Genomic DNA, 20,693 nt, shown 5'->3' with positions numbered 1-20,693 from the left:
AACTCCTCAGAAGAAAGGAGATTACAAGGTTTAATATTCAGCAGTCAGATCTTCCATGCCTACATTAATTTTTTTTTATTCAGTCTATTTCTGAGAGAAGATTCAAGATTGGCAACTCTGAGTTTTCCTATCTCTTTAAGTTTTAGCGTATGACAGGAGTCTACTGAGCGCATTTGAAAGACTCTAGCTAGCAGTGTTTTCAAAGCAAAGACTCATGACCAAACCTTTGGCAGAGTACAGGGAATCATAAGAAAGAAGGGGAGTTAGTCTGATGGGGAAAGGATAGGAGCTCCACAAGGACCAAATATATCTGGGCACAGGGTCTTTTCTGAGACTGACATTCAACCAAGGACCATGTATGGATATAACCTAGAACCTCCACTCAGATGTAGCCTGTGGTAGCTCAGTAACCAATTGGTTTCCCAAAGTGAGGGGAACAAGGACTATTTCTAAGAGGAACTCAATGACTGGCTCTTTGGTCTCCCCACCCCCGAAGGGAGGAGCAGTCCTGTTAGGCCACAGAGGAGGGCTTTGCAGCCAGTCCTGAAGATACCTGATAAAACAGGATCAGATGAATGGGGAGGAGGTCCCCCCCATCAGTGGACTTGGAAAGGGGCACGGTGGAGATGAGGGAGGGAGGGAGGGAGGGACTGGGAGGGAATGAGGGATCGGGACACGGCTGGGATACAGAGTTAATAAAATGTAACTGATAAAAAATAATAATAATAACATAATTAAAAAAAGGAAACAAATTTGGGAGTGGGTAGGGTGGTGGTGGTGAATCTGGAGAAATAAGAGGGAAGAGCTGGGGTAAATATGATCAAAATACATTGTATGCATGCATAAAATTCTCAAAGAATTAATAAAAAGGTTGTTTATAAAAGAAAAAAAAAGTTTTAGACATATTTTCAATGAATTTTTATTAAACAAATATACATGTAGGATTGGTATGTTGTTTTGTTGAATTTAAACTTTCAGCAATATAAAATCTTGCCTCTTATTTTTCTTGATATTCCTTACCTTAAACCAACATAGTTAAATTTAATTATCCCATTGTTTCCAGTTGCCTTATATCACACTTTTACTTAAAGTGCGATGCTCTCATTATATCTGTCAGTGAATCTCTCACTGATTTCGTTTTATTGGATCTTACTTTTTCATATAGTCTGATAATATCTGCATTTTAGTTGACAGGCCCGTGTGATAGCTAATCTTGGTTGTCAACTTGACACATTTAGAAAGAGAAAACCATAACAGAAGAATTATATCCATCAGATCGGCCTGTGAGCCATGTCTCTGGACCATTTCCTCGATTACTAATTCTAGGAGGGCCTAGTCCCGCTGTGGGTATTCCTACAGCCTGGGCTATGCAAAAACTGCTGAGTATGAGCTTGTGAACAAGTCAGTGAGCACCATTCCCCAGTGATCTTTCCTTCAGTTCCTGCCTCCAGGTTCCTGTCTCGAGTTCCTACAGTGATTTCCTTCATGATGGTCTGTGACTTATAAGTTAAAATAAATCCTGTCAACCTCAAGTCACATTTGATAATGGTGTTTTATCACACTAAATCCAACTAGGACATCTTGGTTGCAGTCATTCATATGTATCTGGGTATTTCTATTTGTTTTCTATCTGCCCTGTCTTTTGTCAGCCTATGCCTTCTCTTTCATTACCTTTATTTTGATTAAATGAATGTGTATTTTCTTGCCTATCCTCATATGTAAAGTAGGGTAAAGGCTGCCGGTTATTGTGATTGATCTGTTGCAATAAGTAAGCCTGGATCACTGAATTTTACTTTGTTGAGTTTGTTTCAATCAATAGGGTGGCATTCCCTAGCATGACTACCGTATTTAGTTTAAGCTTAGTTTGGGGTGTTTATAAAAGATGAGTAATTTCTCAGATGCAGTTTTTTACTCTTAACAACCGTTTACTGATTCATCAGCCCGGTGCCTGGTGTAGTAGGAAGCGCCTTCCAATCTGGTTAGACTGGAATATCAGTATTTTCAGCACAGTACACTTTGAGTTCCACTCTTAAGTGGTGCCAACTACCAGGACCTGATGAGTGCAGAATCCCACCTGAGCCTTAAACAATAGCAAAGAACCCACCCACCATCTCAGGAGTTCCCTCTCTGTGGCCTCCTTTCCAGTAAACCTCACCTACAAACTTCAGGGGTTGTTTTGGAATCTGGAACTCTGTCTCTTGGTGTCATGGAGATGGTGAAGCTCTCCCTGAGCTACTTTATTTCTCCATGCTGTATTTCAGGCTCTGCCCTTGGAGCTGAGCGGCTTGTGAGACGTGCTTTCTCAGTTTCCCTGCTTCCAGGGAGTTAGTCCCTTGCTTCGTTTTTATGTTAGATTTATTCGTGTATTTGCCTCGGGTTATAGTACAAGACTGGTAGGGAAATGCTGGGCTTGGTCTCAAATCATATCCAGAGACTGAAGTGTCTGCCCCAATTAAAATGGCTTCTCTTTTCATTTTCATTACATCTTGTTATAGCATTTATTCACTTTGTTCATTTTCTATGAGATGTGCTGTGCATCTTAAAGCAGTAATTTCATATTATTAGGGAATAGCTGGAATTTTTCACATATTTTCTCAAACATATTCTTTATTAATGAGAGTCAGAGCATACCTAAAGCAACATATTGTGGATTTTGATTTTCTGAGTTCTAAGGTATGAGATTTTGATTGAAATTACTTTTATTTAATAATATGAATATAAAAATATAAAATTAGTTACAAAATAATTTAAATTGACTATTACATTATATAATATTTACATCTCATGTTAATATATTAAGTAATGTTTGTACATTACGCTAATGTCTTACATATCTCATTAAAGGTATTACTCAAGACATCAAAGCACATTCCACTCAGTTTCACGGTAACTTCTGAGTTATAAGACAAGGATTGACCCTTATATATTTCTTTTGCATGAGTTAGCTTGGTTTTCTATCAGCCAAAACTGCTCATACATAGTCTTGTAACTCTTATACATAGATAAATTTATTGTTTGAAAAGAGATAGGACAAATTATAGAGATTTTCTTCCAGAAACTAAAGACTGACTATTTTTACCTCCTTCACAAGGGTAATCAAAGCCATCCATGGTTTATTTCTGAGCCACTGGGAATGCTTGTGCTTCTACATTTAATATGATGCCGCTCATAAACTTTAGGTAAATGACCTTCACTGCCTTAAAGTCAGCTTCAGTCTATCACTATTTATTAATAAATTATGTTTGCCTAGGAATTACTTTGAAATTTGTTTAGGTTGCCCTCTTCTAGGCCTGAGAGAGAGAAATGATGAGTCACAAAAGCAAAGTTGTTCACTTTTTTCCCTCAGTTATGGTTATTGCTCTTTTTGGAGAGAAGGGAGGCTTCTTAACTTAGGCAATGTCTTTTCCCCGTCTTCAAAATGCCAGGTAGATGTCACTTACACTTGGTAGCCATCTTGGTTCCCATGTTTCAGTTGAGAATATCATTTACATACGCATGTTAGACTCTGCTTTCCTCAGGCCAACACTCATTGCTCACTATTGATGCTGTCTGTGAACTTCTCTTTGCCCCACCAGTGTGAACAAAGCAGTATCTTCTCTACAGGTCTATCCCCTATGAGAAGCATTGAACAAATTAGGTATTTAATATTGTTTAACTGATAACTAATCACTTACTACACTTGGCATTTAGTTTTAAGGCTAAGGTGAAGAACTCAATTCTTTTGTTTTCAGGCTAAAATTATAAATCTACTTCAAGCCTGATTTAAGAAAATGAATATATTTATGATATATCAGGCCTGCTATATATAAAACATAAATATTTGTGTTGAAAAAATTATTAAATACCCCATTCCTACTTTTCTCTGTAGAACCTATAAAATTATTCTCTAGTTTCTCATCCTGAAGGGCTGTGCCTCTCCTAGACAAAGTTTCTGGTTTCATCTTATAAACAGTATGAGGTTTATCTGGCCATGTCCTATTCTCTCCTGTTGAGAATAGGAAAACTGAGATCCACTGCCTTTGCTTTTATCAAGAGTGTATACAACATTATAGACTCATTGTGGATGTTAATTTGTTTGCTTGTTTACTTTTTCACTTTTTTTTTAATTTCTGCCTCTTTAAAATACGAAGTTTCATCTTCTACTTTCTGGGTTTGGGTCCTTATAGAACACCCTAAGGTGTTTTCAACCAAACTAGGTAAAGTATCTGCAGGTTGATGTGTTATTAACCTAATCCTCACCAATTCAACAGTTTTGAAATGTTGCTGGCAGATTTTTTCCCCAATAGTAACTAATTCAGCTGATTCACCTATGTTATTGGCCCTTCCTTGCTTTATGGTAAACAAACAAATAAACCAAAAAGCAACAATATTACCAACTTCTTAGAACGTCACATGTGGCATCTTCTCTCAGGTTTTTATTGACATGTTCATTTAAGCACAACGTGCCTACATTTTAACTGAATTACTAGTAAAGATAAATAAATCACTTTCTGTAACAACAAGGTGGTCTGCTTTCACAACAGTAACCACAGAAGAGTTAGTTTCCTGTTGGTTTAGTTTGTTCTTGTTTTGTTTTTTTTTTCCCCACAGAGAGATATAGTGAACTTTGTTGGGAAGGAAGAGAAACGCTAGAACTCTTGTGGCGATGTTGTAATTAGCAAAGCATGAGAGAAGGGTTAAAGACAGAATTATTAATTATGAAACTTTTCCCTAGTCAAATCTCTAACCTTCTATGAACAAACCACTGTGAAAGCTACTAACTAGACAACAAAGATAGCTCAGAGTCAATGGAAGCTATACCTGATGTGGCCATTTGTTTTGAATGGAAAGAATGTGCTAAATTACTTCAAAAAAGAAAAAGAAAACCTTTTCAAGACTCAAAAATAATCTTATTCACCCATTGTTTCCTCTGATATTCTGTTTTGGTTTAAAAGAAGGTAAATATAATAGTCCCCTTTAGTCATGGAATAGAGAGAATTTTAAGGTCCCTAGTAGATTTTGAAAGCAGAGAGGGTGTTGAACCTTATAGGGTTATGGCTTTTCTTATACACAAATCCCTAACATACAGTTTAGTTTATAAGTGAAGCACAGAAAGAGGTTACCCATACCTAGTAATAAGATAGAACAATTATAATTACTATAATAAAGGCTATTTCAACCACATGAATTCTTAATTTCTGGAATTTTTTTATTTAATATTTTTTAGATCACTGTTGACTGTGACTTACTGAAATCCCCCAAATCAAAACTATGCATAAAGGAGACTAGGGTATGTCAGTTCTGGTAAGCATAAAAAATCATGGCTTAGGAGAAATCGCTCTGCCCTAAAAAGCAATTTCTTACCAACAGCTTGAAAAGAAATTTTGAGTTTTTGGAGTGAAGTGCTATATTCCTTTGCTGAAGTTCCAAAATAGTACATCTTTATATTCAGCCTTACTAACAATATCAGGGAGCAGAAGCTCTGTCGAGCAGAAGCACGCCGCAGAGCACCTGCTGGATGGGAGGTTAACCTTCCTTTTCAATCACTGGATTAAGATTCTACTTGGAGAAAATTCATAACCAACAACGTAGAGCCAAGTCCTGAAACCAGGACAGAATATGGCCAGTTCAGACCAGTATTGGTGACTGCCCAGCTCTCTATCTGAAGTAGTGTGAGTGTCTTAAAAGAATATTGGGGGCACATCTCATCCCTATTTACTTAGGTGCCTACTTAGCAATTCTTCAACCATGCAAAAGGCAATAACATTTCTCCTTTAAAATGATACAGATAGCCTCTGTCATATTGGACAACATGCATTGGTCAAAGTCAGTTACCTTTTATTCCATGTCCACTTAGAACCTTCCTTGCCATGTGAATTTGCTTTTGTCCAGTATTCTTAGTGAAATTCCAGCAACCTCTTTTACCAGGTACTGAATGTTTCTTTAAACCATTTTGTTCTTTGTTTCTGTTTTTAGTCTGACAGCTTACAGTGTTCTATCTTTGTGTCGTGTATATATAGATATTAATAAAATGCTGTGACACCCCATGTACCACATATATCCAACACCAGGAGTTCAGGGACATAAAGTTTACCCACTCGGTCCACACTCACATGGGGTACCTTTTACTTCACAATTGAATTTAATCTGAAGTCAGTAGCTTTCAGCCTGCCTTTTCCTCTCTGTAAGATATAGCTGTAGGAGGAAATCAGCTATCAAAGTTTACATCAGCCTTGGTATCTTTGTTCTATTCTAGACCAAATATCAGCTTTTCTTTTGATTTCTTTATAGCCTAAGTCACTCAAAATGAAATTGTCCACAATTCTCTTTCCACCTATTCTAAAAAAATCTGCTTGTAAAAATCACCTTAGAATGAGGAGTTTGGGGTTTATATGTGTCTTCCTGTGTTCAAACATCATATGTTTATTTAAGAAAGTAAAGAAACTGGTTTATGACCATGAAGGTGTTGTTTTAAAAAATTTTGGTCAGAACTCGGGGAGTCTTATGGAAGAAGTTGGGGGAGAGAAGAGGTGAGGGTTCATAGAAGGACATAGAGGGGACAGGAGCTCCACAAGGAGACCAGCAAAGATAATAAAAATCTGAGCCCAGAGGGTCCTGCAGAGACTGATGCATCAACAAAGGACCATGCATGAAGAGGACCTAGAAGTAGCCCATTGGCAGCTCAGTCTCCATGTGGCTTCCCGAGTAATGGGAGCAGGGGCTGCCTCTGTCATGAGCTTGGTTGCCTGATCTTTGATCGCTTGCTCCTGGTGATGCGGTCTTACCAGGCCACAGAGGAAGAGGATCAAGGCTGTCCTATTGAGACTTGATAAGCTACGGGCAGATGGCAGAAGAGAAGAACTCGCCCTTTCAGTGGACTAGGGGAAGGAGATGGAGGAAGAGGAAAGGACGGTGAGACTGAGAGGAGTTGAGGGGGGCTCCAATTGGGATAGATAATGAATAACTTGTGAAAAAAAAAACCTGTGAGTCCAAATAACAGCCTATTTTTATGACAAGACTGAGATGAATATTTCCGTGTTATATGATTTATAAGGTATAATTATGATAGCTTAGTGGTACAGGAAAAGTGAATAATTTCTTTGAGTTCTATTGAAGGCAAACTGTATTAATGACTATTATCATTGAGACGTAACATCATGCCTTAGGCAGTATTCCACTGCCCAAAGAGCCAAACAATAAAATTACTGTCTCATTTCCCATGTTGAAGTTGAGTTGCTTTGGGAATGAAAAGTTAAACAGTGTTTAACATTATAGTAGATTACAGTAGTTCAAGTAGTTTGTTTGTTTGTTTCAAGTGATGTTCTCACTGTGTAGCCCTCCTTGTCTTGAACTCATTATGTATTTCAGGCTGGCCTTGAGCTCACGATATTTCTCTTTGGAAAAATAGAGATCTACCACCATGCCTATGTCCAGCTTTAAAGAATTTTCTTCAAAATACATCTAGTCTGGATGTGGTGGCACAAACCTGGAATCCCAGCTCTTTGGAGGCAGAAGTAGAAGGATCAGTAGTCAAGGCCATATTCAACCATATGGCAAGTTCAAGGCAAGCCTAGGCTGCATGAGATCTCCATATCTAAAAAGCAAGCAAGCAAACAAATAAAATCTAGGGTGCTGGAGAGATGGCTTAGTGGTTAAGAGCATTATGTGCTATTCCAGAGGTTCCGAGTTCAATTCCCAACAACTACATGGTGGCTCACAACCATCTATACTGGGATCTGATGCCCTCTTCTGCACATGTGATCCGCAGATAGAGTGCTTATATAAAATAAATAAATCTTAATAAATAAATAAATACATAAATAAACAGATAAATAAATAAAATCTGTCTAAAGGTTAGATATGCCTTTAGTCCAAACCTTTGACCTGGGCTACACTGTCATCCTTTCTCAAAGAGCCTAAAGTGATGTGAAAGTCTAATACATTTTCAACAAATATGTTGAAACATTTCCATGATTTGGTAGCCATATTGACGTCTTTCACCACCCACAATTCCCCAGTTCAGAAGGAATTTATTTTTGAAGTGGATAGCTTTCCAGCAGGGCTGCATGAAATGTAGTATATTTTTAAATCCCTACTCCTACAGAATTTAGTGACTACTTCAGAAGTGACAGGATAAATAACTACTAGAATAATGTTTTATATTTTTTCTAAAGCCAGATGACCTTATTTTAACAAAAATGTTTCTTCTTTAAAAATTAATATCATGATTTTCTCTTAGCTTATTTTTTTATGAATTACAGTTTATGTACTTTGTATCCCAGCTGTAGCTCCCTCCCTCATCTCTTCTCAATCTCACCCTCCCTCCCTCTTCTCCACCCATGCCCCTCCCCCGGTCCACTGATAGGGGAGGTCCTCCTCCCTTTCCATCTGATTCTTGTCTATCAGGTCTTATCAGGAGTGGTTGCAAAGCAGAGGCTGAGGCTCATAGCCAAACTTTGGGCAGAGTGCAGGGAATTTTATGAAAGAAGGGGGAGACAGAAAGACCTGGAGGGGACAGGAGCTTCACAAAAAGGAAAAAAAAAAATCTGGCCTTAGGGATATTTTCTGAGACTGATACTCCAACCAAGGACCATTCATGGAGATAACCTACAACCCTTGCACAGATGTAGCCCATGGCAGCTCAGTGTCCAAGTGGGTGCCCTAGTAGTGGGAACAGGAATTGTCTCTGACATGAACTCAGTGGCCGGTTCTTTTATCACCTCCGCCTAAGGGGGGTGCAGCCTTACCAGACCACAGAGGAATATCACAATTTTTTTAAAGATTGATATATAAGTAACTAATATAGAAATAATTTAACTTGATAACATTGCTTCCTATAAGCATTATTTTTGTCTTCATTTAAAACAAAAACATTCAGGATATATACCAATGTGTGCTACTATATATATGGTATGTGTATACATACACACACATGTTCTAAGCATATGTTTTTTTTACATTTATGCAAAGTAATTAATATTATCATAGTAGCCATAAATATGATACCAATATTTAAACACTTAAAAGACATTGATTTTTTTAAATACTTGCTCTTTTTTTTTACTTATACCTAAGATTTGTGTTTTTTTTTTTTTCTTTTCTAAATTTTTTTAATGGAGAGATTAAAGGAAAGCCACTGCAAATTATAAAATGCTTCAAGGAAATAAAATCCTCCTTCAATAAAAGTTTTTGAAAAAACATCTATACCTAACATTTCTAAGCCAAAGTATGGCCTACTTTTGTTACAAAGTCCCACAATTAGCACATTGGTGTAATTTATCACTGCTTCATTACAGCTGATTGCCAACTCCCTGGGAAGTGAACATGGCTTCTGGTATACTTGGCCTGCCCTATTTCTTCACGGTATAGAGCTGGTGGGCACTGAGCAAAGGCTTTCCTTTCCGAAATAACAATATTAGAAGAAATAACCCTGAGTAAGTTCATAATATAAAAAAAAAAGTTGCTTCTGTTCTTTGCCTCCCAGTCCTTTCTTTCTTATTAATTTTTTAATTTTTATTTGTTTTTTTCCTCTCTATTTTTAATTGGTTTGTTTTTATGACAGACCTTGAACGGCAGAGAATATCTGACACTTAGCTACCATTTTACCCATTTGGGAAGCTAAATAATGTAATTATGTTTACACCATTAATAACTTTTCTTTTGAAAAATGAAGTAAGTGTATGAAAGCAGCCCATGCTTAACCTTACAAAATTCTGGAAATACTGCAATCCATTTAAATGAAAAAGAAGATAAGATAGTAAGGAGTAAAAAAAAAAAAAAAAACAATTAAGTGCAAAAATTATCAAGAAAAAGTACATTAAACACTGTTCTGTCATCAAGAGTAATTTTCTTCTATGTATTCAGCATGTAGCACAACAGACATATGATTTTATCTGTGTGTGTCTGAATAGGTGCTCACTAAACCCACATGTGCACATGTTCATGTGTGCATGCGTATAGAAACCAGCAAACAACTTTGAATGTCATTCCTTAGACATAGTCCAAGTTTTGTTTTTAAAAACAATCTCTTGCTGCACTAGAACTTGTCACGTGGACTTTTCTGGATGGTCAGTGACCCTAGGGGCCCTCCTCTCTCTGATTCCCCAGTGTTGGGGTTACAAGCACGTACAACCTTGCCCAGCTTATGGCTTATTTACATGGAGGTCAAACTCTGGTCCTCATCACACGTGTGTGTGTGTGCGCACACACACACACCACTTTGCTGACTGGGCTATCTCCTGAACTCTCATAGCATCTTTTATTCCTTATCTGCTATGTGGCTATGTGACATGACAGACTGTCATGGTATTTTTACGTTGGAATATACTGTGTGACCCTTTGGAAGGAGAGCCAGAGCTGTGTTAGAGAATAAAAGGAAAGCAGGAGATTGAAACACACCTGTAGAAAGCCAAGAAACACACTACTTTGTCAATCACAAAATAGTTTTAACCCCCTGATCAGAAAGGTAACAATCGGAAGTCTCTTGAAAGTCCATGTAGGTAATACAATTACTGATGGAAGACGATGTCTTTTCTTGCACCTTTTCTGTACTGCAAACTCCAAACATGCTACGTCTTAAGTGTCAGTGTTCTGCTACCATTGCTAAAGTTCCAAATGTTTCCTTCCATATGTCAGGTTAAAGTTTCAGTATGCACCAAGGTTAACATTGTGGTCTTTACTTATTAGCCACTTCATAAATATTAAGATAAGCATTTTGAATTTGATATGGAGACTTTTCCCCATATTTTATCCCTCTCAGAAGTTTCAGGTACTTTAGAAACTTCATCTTGGGCATGTTTTCACACAAATTATTCTCAACATTGCAGGCTCAGAAAGAAAGAAAGAAAAAAGTCAGAAGTTCAAGGAAAAAATGAGAGCCCTTATAATTTTGATATGTCTTCTGTTGTGTTCATAGATATGTCTATGTTTGTGTTATAAAGAAAAAAAAAAAACAAAACAGGAGAGAATGTGTTTTGGAGTGGGGGAGGGGGACAGTGAGGAATACAAAAGATGGCACAAGATAAACAATGTATATTTAGTTAATACATAATTACAAGAAATAATGATATAATGATCGAGTTAAAAACAAAGCAAACTGTAAGCAAAAGCCCCCGCTGGGTGTGATCAGCTCCCATGGCAAGGAGTGGCATGAGAGTGCCCGAGGAGATGCTGCAGAACACCTTCCTGGTCCTGATGCTTAGTTGACAGGACAAGTGAGACCTAAAGAGCAGACAGAATGGTCCCAGCATGCTGGCTGCCTTTTTGTGTTTGAACACTGGCCGTCAGTCCCAGCCTTGCAGGTAATGGAACCCAGCAGGAAGAAGGGGCGGGACCCAGCGGTGCAGCCTGAACTGAGAGCAAATTTAAATTACTGAGTTTTTTTTCTTTTTTTTTTTTTATTTTTCTACTCTCTGCGACAAACTGAAAAGATTCCAGCACGCTAATTTAACCACCCTGCTTCTTCTTTTCTAGCCCCCCTCCCTGTCTCCCTGCTTCCAGGATAATTAAAAGAGAAACCTGTAAAAGCAACATTCCCGTGAGCAAGTTGGTGCTGCAACGTGCTGGTAAGAAAATGAATTTAATTTTTTTAATCTTTTTTTTCTTTTTTTGGCTTTTCTTTTTTTTTTTTTTTTAAGAGCTGAAGGCTTTGTCTCTCTAATGCTGTCATAAGCGTGGCATCCCTGCTGTGAGGGGTTAGCCTGTACTGAAAAGGTATAATTGCCTGATATATGACCTCCGCGTCATACTTATCACAAGGAATAACGGCATCCCTATCCATCCTGATGATGCTTCTCTCTGCAAACTGACTATTCGATGCCCAGGCGCCACGGGGCTGAGATTGCTACGCTGTGTCAAGGAGCTGTTTGGTTGTTTGGGGTTGGAGTTTCAGTGTCCTGTAAGGAAGAAGTCTTGACTTCCTCAAAGTTGCTGCCTGGCAGGTGTTATTATTTATTGTAACGGGACCGTAACCATCATTACGTTTTCATGTTTACTTCTTAAACAGGAAGTACAACGATTAAACTTCTTTTGTTTTATGGTACAGTGTAATTATCACAGACTTCTGTAGTCCAGATAATGAAAGACTAAAGCAAGTGCTCTGTGGAGTGGTTTTAATCCCTTTTATCTGTAACTAGTCAGGGGTTCATTAGACAGCTGTGAAGGAGCGCCTGTATCGTTAGGGGACCTTGAACTTGAGATGCCAACATGCCAACTTAATTCTTTGAAAGGACATTTATTTTATTTTTTTTTTGAAAGGACAATTTTTAATTCAACCCAATTGCACTCAACAAGTATTCCTCCACACTGACTGGAGCAGCTATGGAGAATGCTGGTACCTGTTACTCAGTGGTGGGGGAGAAATTCGAACTACTCGGTGTAAATTTCCAGAGGCAGGCTTCTCTCCTGCCTTTAGAGCTGACTTCTCACACTGTTCCTAACTGCATGACTGTTAGCTGTAGAGGAAGATTGCTGGTTAGCTCTCTGCAGACCGGAGGACTTCCCTGCCCTTGGTGCTTATGCATTTGCTACTGTTTGATTGGTACCTGTCGCCTACACGCTTCAGATTGTAGTTTAATACTAAAAAGAAGAAAAGGATGGAAATATTCCCACCGTTGTCATTATTATCTAATACTATGCATGCCATTTAAAAGTATATTTCTATGTGGTAAGTTTTGATCTCATACAGATTTGAGTGTCAGAAATTGCAAGACACATGGAAAGGGTTAGACTTTCTGAGTCCGGCTTAGATCTGGGTCAAAAAACTTAGAAGTGAGGATTTTAAATTTTGCTCTTAAAATGGATAAAAACATCAAGGAATGTAATTTTCTATCCTCCACTGTGCTTTTTAAGCTATAATAGATTTTACTTAGTTTCAAGAAGAAAATGGAGAAGCAGAAATAGAATGGGAGACATTCGGAAGCAGAAGTTAGCAAGTGCCCACCTAAGCCTTTGATAAATGAAATGTCTCCTACGGCTTTTTGAGGTTTGTACACCTTTGCATTTTAGAAAGAATGGAGCTATGCATACACTGGTCTCTGTAGCTATTCTGTCTGATTGTGTCATCCCTACATTTAACAGCTGTGAACCTTGCCACCCTTGGGTCTTCACCGATGCCCTTAGACCACTTGAAATGTCTAAAAAGACCTCAGAACATTATGAAATGTCAACTGCTAAAACAATTTCTGCCTCTTTACAACAAGAAAAAATGCTGTGGATTTAATAGTTCATTTTAAAAAATCTGCTCTTCGCCGGTAACTGTCTGTTAGTCACGTTTCAGTAATAATTGGAAGAAATTGTTGCCCAGTAACAAGTAACTAACTCCATAGTGACTTTGCATAGAATCAGTGATCTGAAAGAGCTACCCAGAGCTGCGTGTAAGTCAGGCAACAGCATTTGTAATTCCTGATTATTAAAAAAAAAAAAAGAAAGAAAATCCATTTCTTTATAATTTCACCATTTTCTTTAAATTTTTAAATGTTTGAAGTCTAGGTCTTCTTTTTACAAATTTCTGATTGAATGAGCAGGTGAAAAACAAAAGTCGGTAGATCTCTATTTCTGGCAGAAAATAAGAATAGGCCTAGGATAACCCCAACCTCTCCAACTGCTCGTGTTAACAAGATTTGGATCTAGAAAGGCTGTAACGTGTGGAAGCTGCCGCCCTCTTTTACTGAACCTCATGTAAAACCAGGGGTTTCACAGTGGGACTCTGTCACTGAACTAGTCATCAACTCAGGATTCTGTAAATTTCCGACACTGAAATGATGCTTCCCCCATTAATAAATCATTGAAGAGTGAGGTCACCTTCACCCTACCCATCTTCACAACAGATAAAGAACCAACAATAACCCCAAGTTCTGATCCCTAAACATAGATGACATCAGAATGTCTTTTATTCTTCCCTGCTGAAGGGTTCAGACATGACAATTTCTAAGATGAAATTCTTCCACAATAATTCCACATTTATCATTAGCTCTTGTGGCATGTGGGAATAGTTTACACCTTATAATTGCACAGGTGTTGAAGTAGAAAATATTTGATGAGAAGACTACACATTGTAACGTTTCACACCGACATACAGACGAAATTATCAGTGATGCCAGAGTGAAAATATGAAGGCAGTATGAAAGCATAAAAGTTGAATCTCTCAGGTTGGATGGGATATGTGCTGGACTTATTGTTAAAAGTGGACTGAGTATCAACAAAACAAGCAGTATGACCAAATCTGGGGGCAAAATGAAAAAAAAAAAAAAGAAAAGAAAATAGGAAAAGCTGTACCTTGATCATCAAAATAATTCTAATGTAGTATAAATTTATCTAGGAACCTAGTAACGGTAATTTGATTAATTCATCTTGGTGAACTTAGCATTGTATCGGGTGTTAAGAAAATTAGTGTTCTTACCTTACTTCCCATATTCATATCTGCTTAGGTTATTTTTCTATATCCATGTATTCTCATTTTCATATTTTCCTTCTTTCTCTCTCTTCCTCTCTCTCTCTTTCTCTCTCCATCCCTGTCTCCCTTTCTCTCTTTGCACAGACACACACATATGTGTATATGTTTAAATTGGTGATATAGGTCGTCTTAAAACCCGTGTTTACTGGCTATAAAAGAAAATAAATGACATACAGAGCCAAATGTAAGGAAATACAAAGCCTCATCTCTACCCTACTCATTGCTTTTATTGTTCAGTGTTCTGAGGCTTTGTCTTCTCAAGTTTAAAAAAGAGGGAATGACCCCATTCAAACAGCATAATTGATTTATTTCATCAATGATGAAAATGTGGTAACTCCAGTAAAAAGAAAGAAGCAGCTATAGTAGACCTTGTGTGTCAGTGGTCCAAAAAGGGAGAAGTACCAATGAGTCAGTTACAGATCCTGGTAGCCACATCTGTACTAAGCCAATGCACAATGCAGGCTGGTGTCCATCTCTTGGTTTTAGACTTTTCACTGCTGTCACTGACACTGGACTATCCCACAGGACCACAGAAAAACACTGCAACAGAAGACTGAGTCCTGGACTCTGCTGAGACAGCTCTTTTGCCCAACAACCAAAGAGGGAGGGCAGAAACTTAATTTCCATACACTTCAAATGAACTTGAAATTTTTGATAAGATCTCATTGATACACAGAACTGTGAAAACACCACAAACACACGGTAGAAAATGCACATTTGAACAAAAGTCTCCTGTTATCCCTATGCAGGCATTCTTTCCCCCATGCCTAGATTTGGCTTTCATTCACTAGATTAATTTGCCTTCTACATAATATTAGAAGGCTGGAATCATATACTCTGTGCTTTATTGTGTCCTACTTTTTTCACTTAACATAATACCTTTGAGAGTTTTGCATGGTTGTTTCTATTGTTGCAAAATAGCTTTTCCCTGTACAGCTAACTCACATGCTTTTTCATTTATTCACCTGTCAGTGGATACTTGGATAGTTTCAACAAAGAAACTTCTAAGAGTCAAATCATAGAAGCATTCATGCTCAAGTTTTTAGGTGAGTGTGGGTACCCATTTGCCTCATGGAAATATACAGAAATGAAAATACTAGATCATATGGTAAGTGTGTATTTACCTATATAAGTAAGAAAATGAGCCATTTACCCTGCTACTTGTAGAATTATGTGTTTCTGCCAGCAGTGTGGGAGAGTTCCAGGTGCGGAGGTTCTGCCAACAGGTGGTGGTGCCCGTCTTTTAAAAGTCAGCCATTCAGGAGAGTGGAGCACAGGCTCAGTGTGGTTTTTAATCAGCAGTGACATGGGAACTGCTTATGCTGTGTTTCTTTACATAAGGGCATTGACTGATTTGAAAGTGTCTTTTCAAGTCTTCTATCTTATTTTTATTTACATATCATATCATGTACTACTCTTAATATTTTGTTATAGGCATTATTTCTATGTCCTGGATTGAAGCTTCTTCTCAGATATCTGCATAGAAAATAATTGTCTCCCAGCATATGAGTTTTCCTATCACTTTAATGATATACCTCAATGACAGTTTTATTTTGATTAATATAATATTTCCCATTGCTCCACAATGCCAACACAAGCTTTAAAGACAGGATCTCATGAAGCCCAGGGTGGACCCAATCTCCCTGTATAGTTGAAGATGACCCTGAACTTCTGATCTTCCTTCACATCATGAAGGTTGGGATCACAGATGTGTACTCGACATAATATTTGTGTATCTCTGTTCCCTGTTTTTTTTCCTCCTCTGATGTCCATCCTCTTTGCCTTTCTGAATGGGGATTGAGCATCTTAGCCAAAGTCCTCCTTCTTGCTTAGCTTCCTTAGGTGTACAAGTTTTAGTATGTTTATCCTATATTGTATATCTAATATCCACTTATGAATGAGTATATACCATGTGTGTCTTTCTGCTTCTGGGACAATCACTCAGGATGATGTTTTCCAGTTCCCATCATTTACCTGCAACTTTCATGATTTCCTTGCTTTTTTATCACTGAGTAATATTCCATTGTGTAGATATACCACAATTTCCATATCCATTCCTCAGTTGAGGGGCATCTGGGCTGTTTCCAGCTTCTGGCTATTAGAAATAAAGCTGCTATAAACATGGTTGAGCAGATGTCCTTGTTGTATACTTCAGCATCTTTTGGATATATGCCTAGGAGTGGTATAGCTGGATCTTGAGGAAGTGCTATTCCTAATTGTCTACCACAGAAGGCCTCCAAAAAGCTCTACCATGCAGGGTATAGAGGCAGATGCTGAGAATCATAGCAAACTTTGGGCAGAGTGCAGGGAATCGTATGAAAGAAGTGGGAGATAGTAAGACCTGGAGAGGACAGGAATTCCACAAGGACAGCAACAGATCCAAAAAGTCTGGGCACTGGGGTCTTTTCTGAGACTGATACTCCAGGTAAGGACCACTCATGGAGATGGCCTGAAACCCCTGCACGGAGGTAGCCTATGGTAGCTCAGTGTCCAAGTGGCCTCCATAGCAATGGGGACAGGGACTGTCTCTGACAGGAACTGATTGGCCTGCTCTTTGATCATCTCCCCCTGAGGGGGAAACAGCCTTACCAGGCCACAGAGGAGGACAATGCAGCCACTCCTGATGAGACCTGATAGACTAGGATCAGAGGGAAGGTGAGGAGGACCTCCCTTATCAGTGGACTGGGAGAGGGACAGAGGTGGGGAAGAGGGAGGGTGAGATTGGGAGGGGAGGAGGGTGGGTTGTGCGGGTGGGGGATACAAAGTGAATAAACTGTAGTTAATAAAAATAAAAATAATTTAAAAATATATGAAAAAGAAAAAGTATATTTGTATATCTCATAATTTTCTGTTTTCGTCACTTAAATACAACAAAGAGTTTTCTCCTAAGTTATAGTTTCTTTGTTTTGAGACAGGGTCTCTTTGTATAGTTCTAGATGTCCTAGAACTCACTTAGTAAACCAGGCAGGCCTCAAGCTTACAGAGATCTGCCTGCTTCTGCCTCTGCCTCTGCTTCTCCAGTGCTGAAACTAAAGGCATTAAAGGCACACACTGCCAACCTGGCCTTTTCCCTAAGTTTTTATCTGTAAATTTTAGCATTTTATTTCTATCTACAGATCTACCATGCATTATGAGTTACTCTACTGAGATTCATATTTTTTCTCATATGGATGGCTCCGGCGCTGTCAATGGAAAGAGCACTCTTTCCCCTCACTTAGTTACCTTATATCATCTGTCAAAACTCAACTAATGCTGCTGTGTGTTGGTCATCTTTGGGAATGTCACCATCCTGTAGTGTTTACTTATGTGTCTACCCTCAGTTTCATTTTGTGTTAATTGACCTAGATTTATGGCAGACATTTAAAAACAGATAATGCAAATTATTAATATTTTTCTCTTCTTTTTAAACGTTGTTTTGCCTTTTACAAGTTGCTCTCATTTCACGATAACTCAGAAGCAGCTAGTAAGTGTCTACCCAAATAAAAATGCTCTGAAGATTCTTACAGAATCATGTGGAATATTCAGCTCAATTGCAGAGATGCTACACTGGCTTAAGTCTCCACTTAGAGTTATGCCATTGTTCTTCATTCATTTTGTTGTTCTTAATTTCTTTCCAGCAATGGGCTATGGTTGGAGTATAATTGTTTCTCCATATGTTACATATGTCCCTAATGTAAAGGTAGCATAAACAGTGCTTAAGTACACCTCCATTCTTATTTTATTTTCTGACTATTTGTATCTATTGCATGAAACTATTGATTTTCTGTATAATAACCTCTTAGACTCATACTGATAAAATCAACTACTATTTCGAGTGAGAACATTTAAGAAGATATTTCTTTGGACTTTCTAACTATACTGTTATCCCCAAATCATTTTTTTCTAATATTTGGCTGGTTGAAATATCTAGATGTTGCAGTAATTATTAAGCAGAAATTATGAAAGTTGACAACTTTGATTTATTACCAACCTTACATAAATGACTGAATCTCTTACCACAGAGCAGGAGAGGCTTTTAGCCATAACCTTCATCAGGAAAAGGCAGCCCTCTCGGGTTCCTCATGAGTTAAAGATTCTTTCCAGTGAAGGATGTTGCCCCTTTGCATGACGAGGATATGATTTGCTAATACCCTATAAGGGAGAGAAGCTAGCTGGCATCTGTCTTCTGGTGTGTTTGGTGTAGTGACAGACTAAAAATAGACTCATAGCAGAGTTGGAAATATTCCTTTCTCTTCTGTTTCACAATTCATCTGTGTCAAATTAGAATTCTGTTATTTTTTTTTTGAATATTTGATGGAATTTACTAGTAAGTTCTCTGGTCTTACTGTTTTCTTTGTGGAAAAACGTGATTATAAATTCAGTTTCATCTCTAGGTCCCCTTGGCAATTTATGCTTTTAAGAGAATTTGTGTATGTTACTTGAGCTATCACAATATGGTCACAGGATGTCCATTATGTTCTTGTTCTTCACATATTATAAGCTGTAGAGTTACATCAATTCTATTAACAGTACGTATTCTAGTTTAATCTCTTTTTCTTTTAAGACAGTCCACTCAGTTTCTGTTCCTGCCATAATGAATTTCTGTCATCTTAGGGCCTTAAATAATACAATCCTGTTATTTTATAAGGTTTGTTCATCCTTGTTTGTGTTTGTCATATATCTATGCGCACTTGTGTAGATGAGGTTACTTGTACATGCACACGAATGGGAAAGTCAGATCTCAATGTCGGATATATTCCTCAATCATTTTCAACTTGGCGCGTGCGTGTGTGTGTGTGTGTGTGTGTGTGTGTGTGTTTGAACATGTCTGAAGGAATGCATACACCGCATGTATGCAATCTGGAGATTAACAAAGAGGAGATACCAACCTGGGGAGAAGCCGTGCCACTGTGTAAAATGCGTTCATCATTTTTAACTTTCCTTTTCCTCATAAGCATCAGCTGTGTGTCTTAAGATTTGGCGCATTCTCCCGTGGGTTCCTAAGGTTCCCATTAATTTGCTTCCGCCCTGCTTCCACTGTCTTCCAAACTGGGTAACCTGTGCACGCAGGTATTTAGGGTTGTTGAGTCTTTATTGTTTTTGTTCTTTAGCCCTGGTGAAGTTTCAGCTTACTGAAGGTTTTGGTTAGGTTGTTTCCCCTTATTTTTTTTTAATTTAGATTCCTTAAGTTTTCAGTTAGAACATCATACACCCTTTAGTTATGTGAACATGTGTGTTAGAGCTGTGATAAAAGTTTTATCAGCTAACTCTCACCCCTGGGACTACTGGAAGTCAATTTCTATGTCCTGTCTTTGTTCTACTCCGTGTGTTACACTGTTATGTTTATAGGAGTGTAACAAAGGATCCTTCAGTGTTTTAAGAGTCCTCACATTTTTTCCACTCTTTATTTTGCATGGACATGACTGGACATGACTGATGTTTCTGCTCAGTTACCAACTTTTCAAGAGGGCTTTTATTTTTAGTCAGCTTCTGGAGGTCTTCTCTGAGTGTGCAAAACAGGCTCATGTTTGAGTGTCCACCTTTCTTTAGCTTTGTGTGTTCTTGCTTTCTTGTACCATTTGTCTAAATCCAGATGCTTTGGTGATATCCCCTGGCTCTTGCTTTTGACACTTCCACCCCACATGGCTGGTTCCCTGCTGCCTATGCATTGCACAAATAGGAAGTGTTTTTAGCTTGAAGCAAATAAAAATTCCATATCTTGTCTCCTGAATTTTCTCAGGAATACATTCGCCCCTGATCTCTTCCTGCTCTGTTGCTGAATTCTAAAATCTCTACTCCACACATATACTTCCGCCATCCTCTGAATACTGTGGCTTTGGGTTACATTCACCTACAGTTATATTGATCTAAAGTTTCATCTTCCTATTCAGCAGTTCCATACTCTAATTTCTGTCAGTACTTGTTGACCAGGATTGGTTTTTCTTCTGCCACAGCCATAAGTATTGGGAAATAGCCTTAGTCTATGAACTTATCATTTTTGCCCTGTATTATTATCCTTCTTAAAGAACTTTAGAATATTTTGTCTACACTTAGATATACCCCACTCTCTTTAAACTACCAGGACCTTTTGTATATTATCCAATCTTTATAGTTGCAGAAGGTTTGTACATTTTGAATCTTCGTTGACCTAACTGTAAATTACTTACCTATACTGACATATAACTGATATCAATGTGTCACATAAATGGCTTAAAAGTATGTTATGTCAAGTCAAATTTTTGTATGTTTTTTTCAAGTACATCAGTCTGAAATTTTCCCTCTG

The 20,693-nt window shown here is 38.0% G+C and overlaps 1 protein-coding gene across 2 annotated transcripts in view; it reads left to right on the top strand.

The window, feature by feature from the left end:
* The first annotated feature begins 11,138 nt into the window (after positions 1-11,138).
* The window catches only part of Celf2 (CUGBP Elav-like family member 2), an 860,969-nt gene continuing 851,414 nt past the window's right edge, over positions 11,139-20,693 (top strand). Inside the window, exons 1-2 of one of the 2 annotated variants that reach the window (XM_060372818.1) lie at positions 11,139-11,279; positions 11,452-11,543. The gene's annotated coding sequence lies outside the window, so the exon portion shown is untranslated. Of the gene's footprint in view, positions 11,280-11,451; positions 11,544-20,693 lie in introns of those variants that run through there. The other variant, XM_060372830.1, reaches the window with a different exon arrangement.

Source organism: Meriones unguiculatus, chromosome 19, assembly GCF_030254825.1.
Source record: "Meriones unguiculatus strain TT.TT164.6M chromosome 19, Bangor_MerUng_6.1, whole genome shotgun sequence".
Taxonomy (NCBI): Eukaryota; Metazoa; Chordata; class Mammalia; order Rodentia; family Muridae; genus Meriones; species Meriones unguiculatus.
The sequence above is the reverse complement of the archived record's forward strand: the minus strand, read 5'-3'. Positions and strand labels throughout refer to the sequence as shown.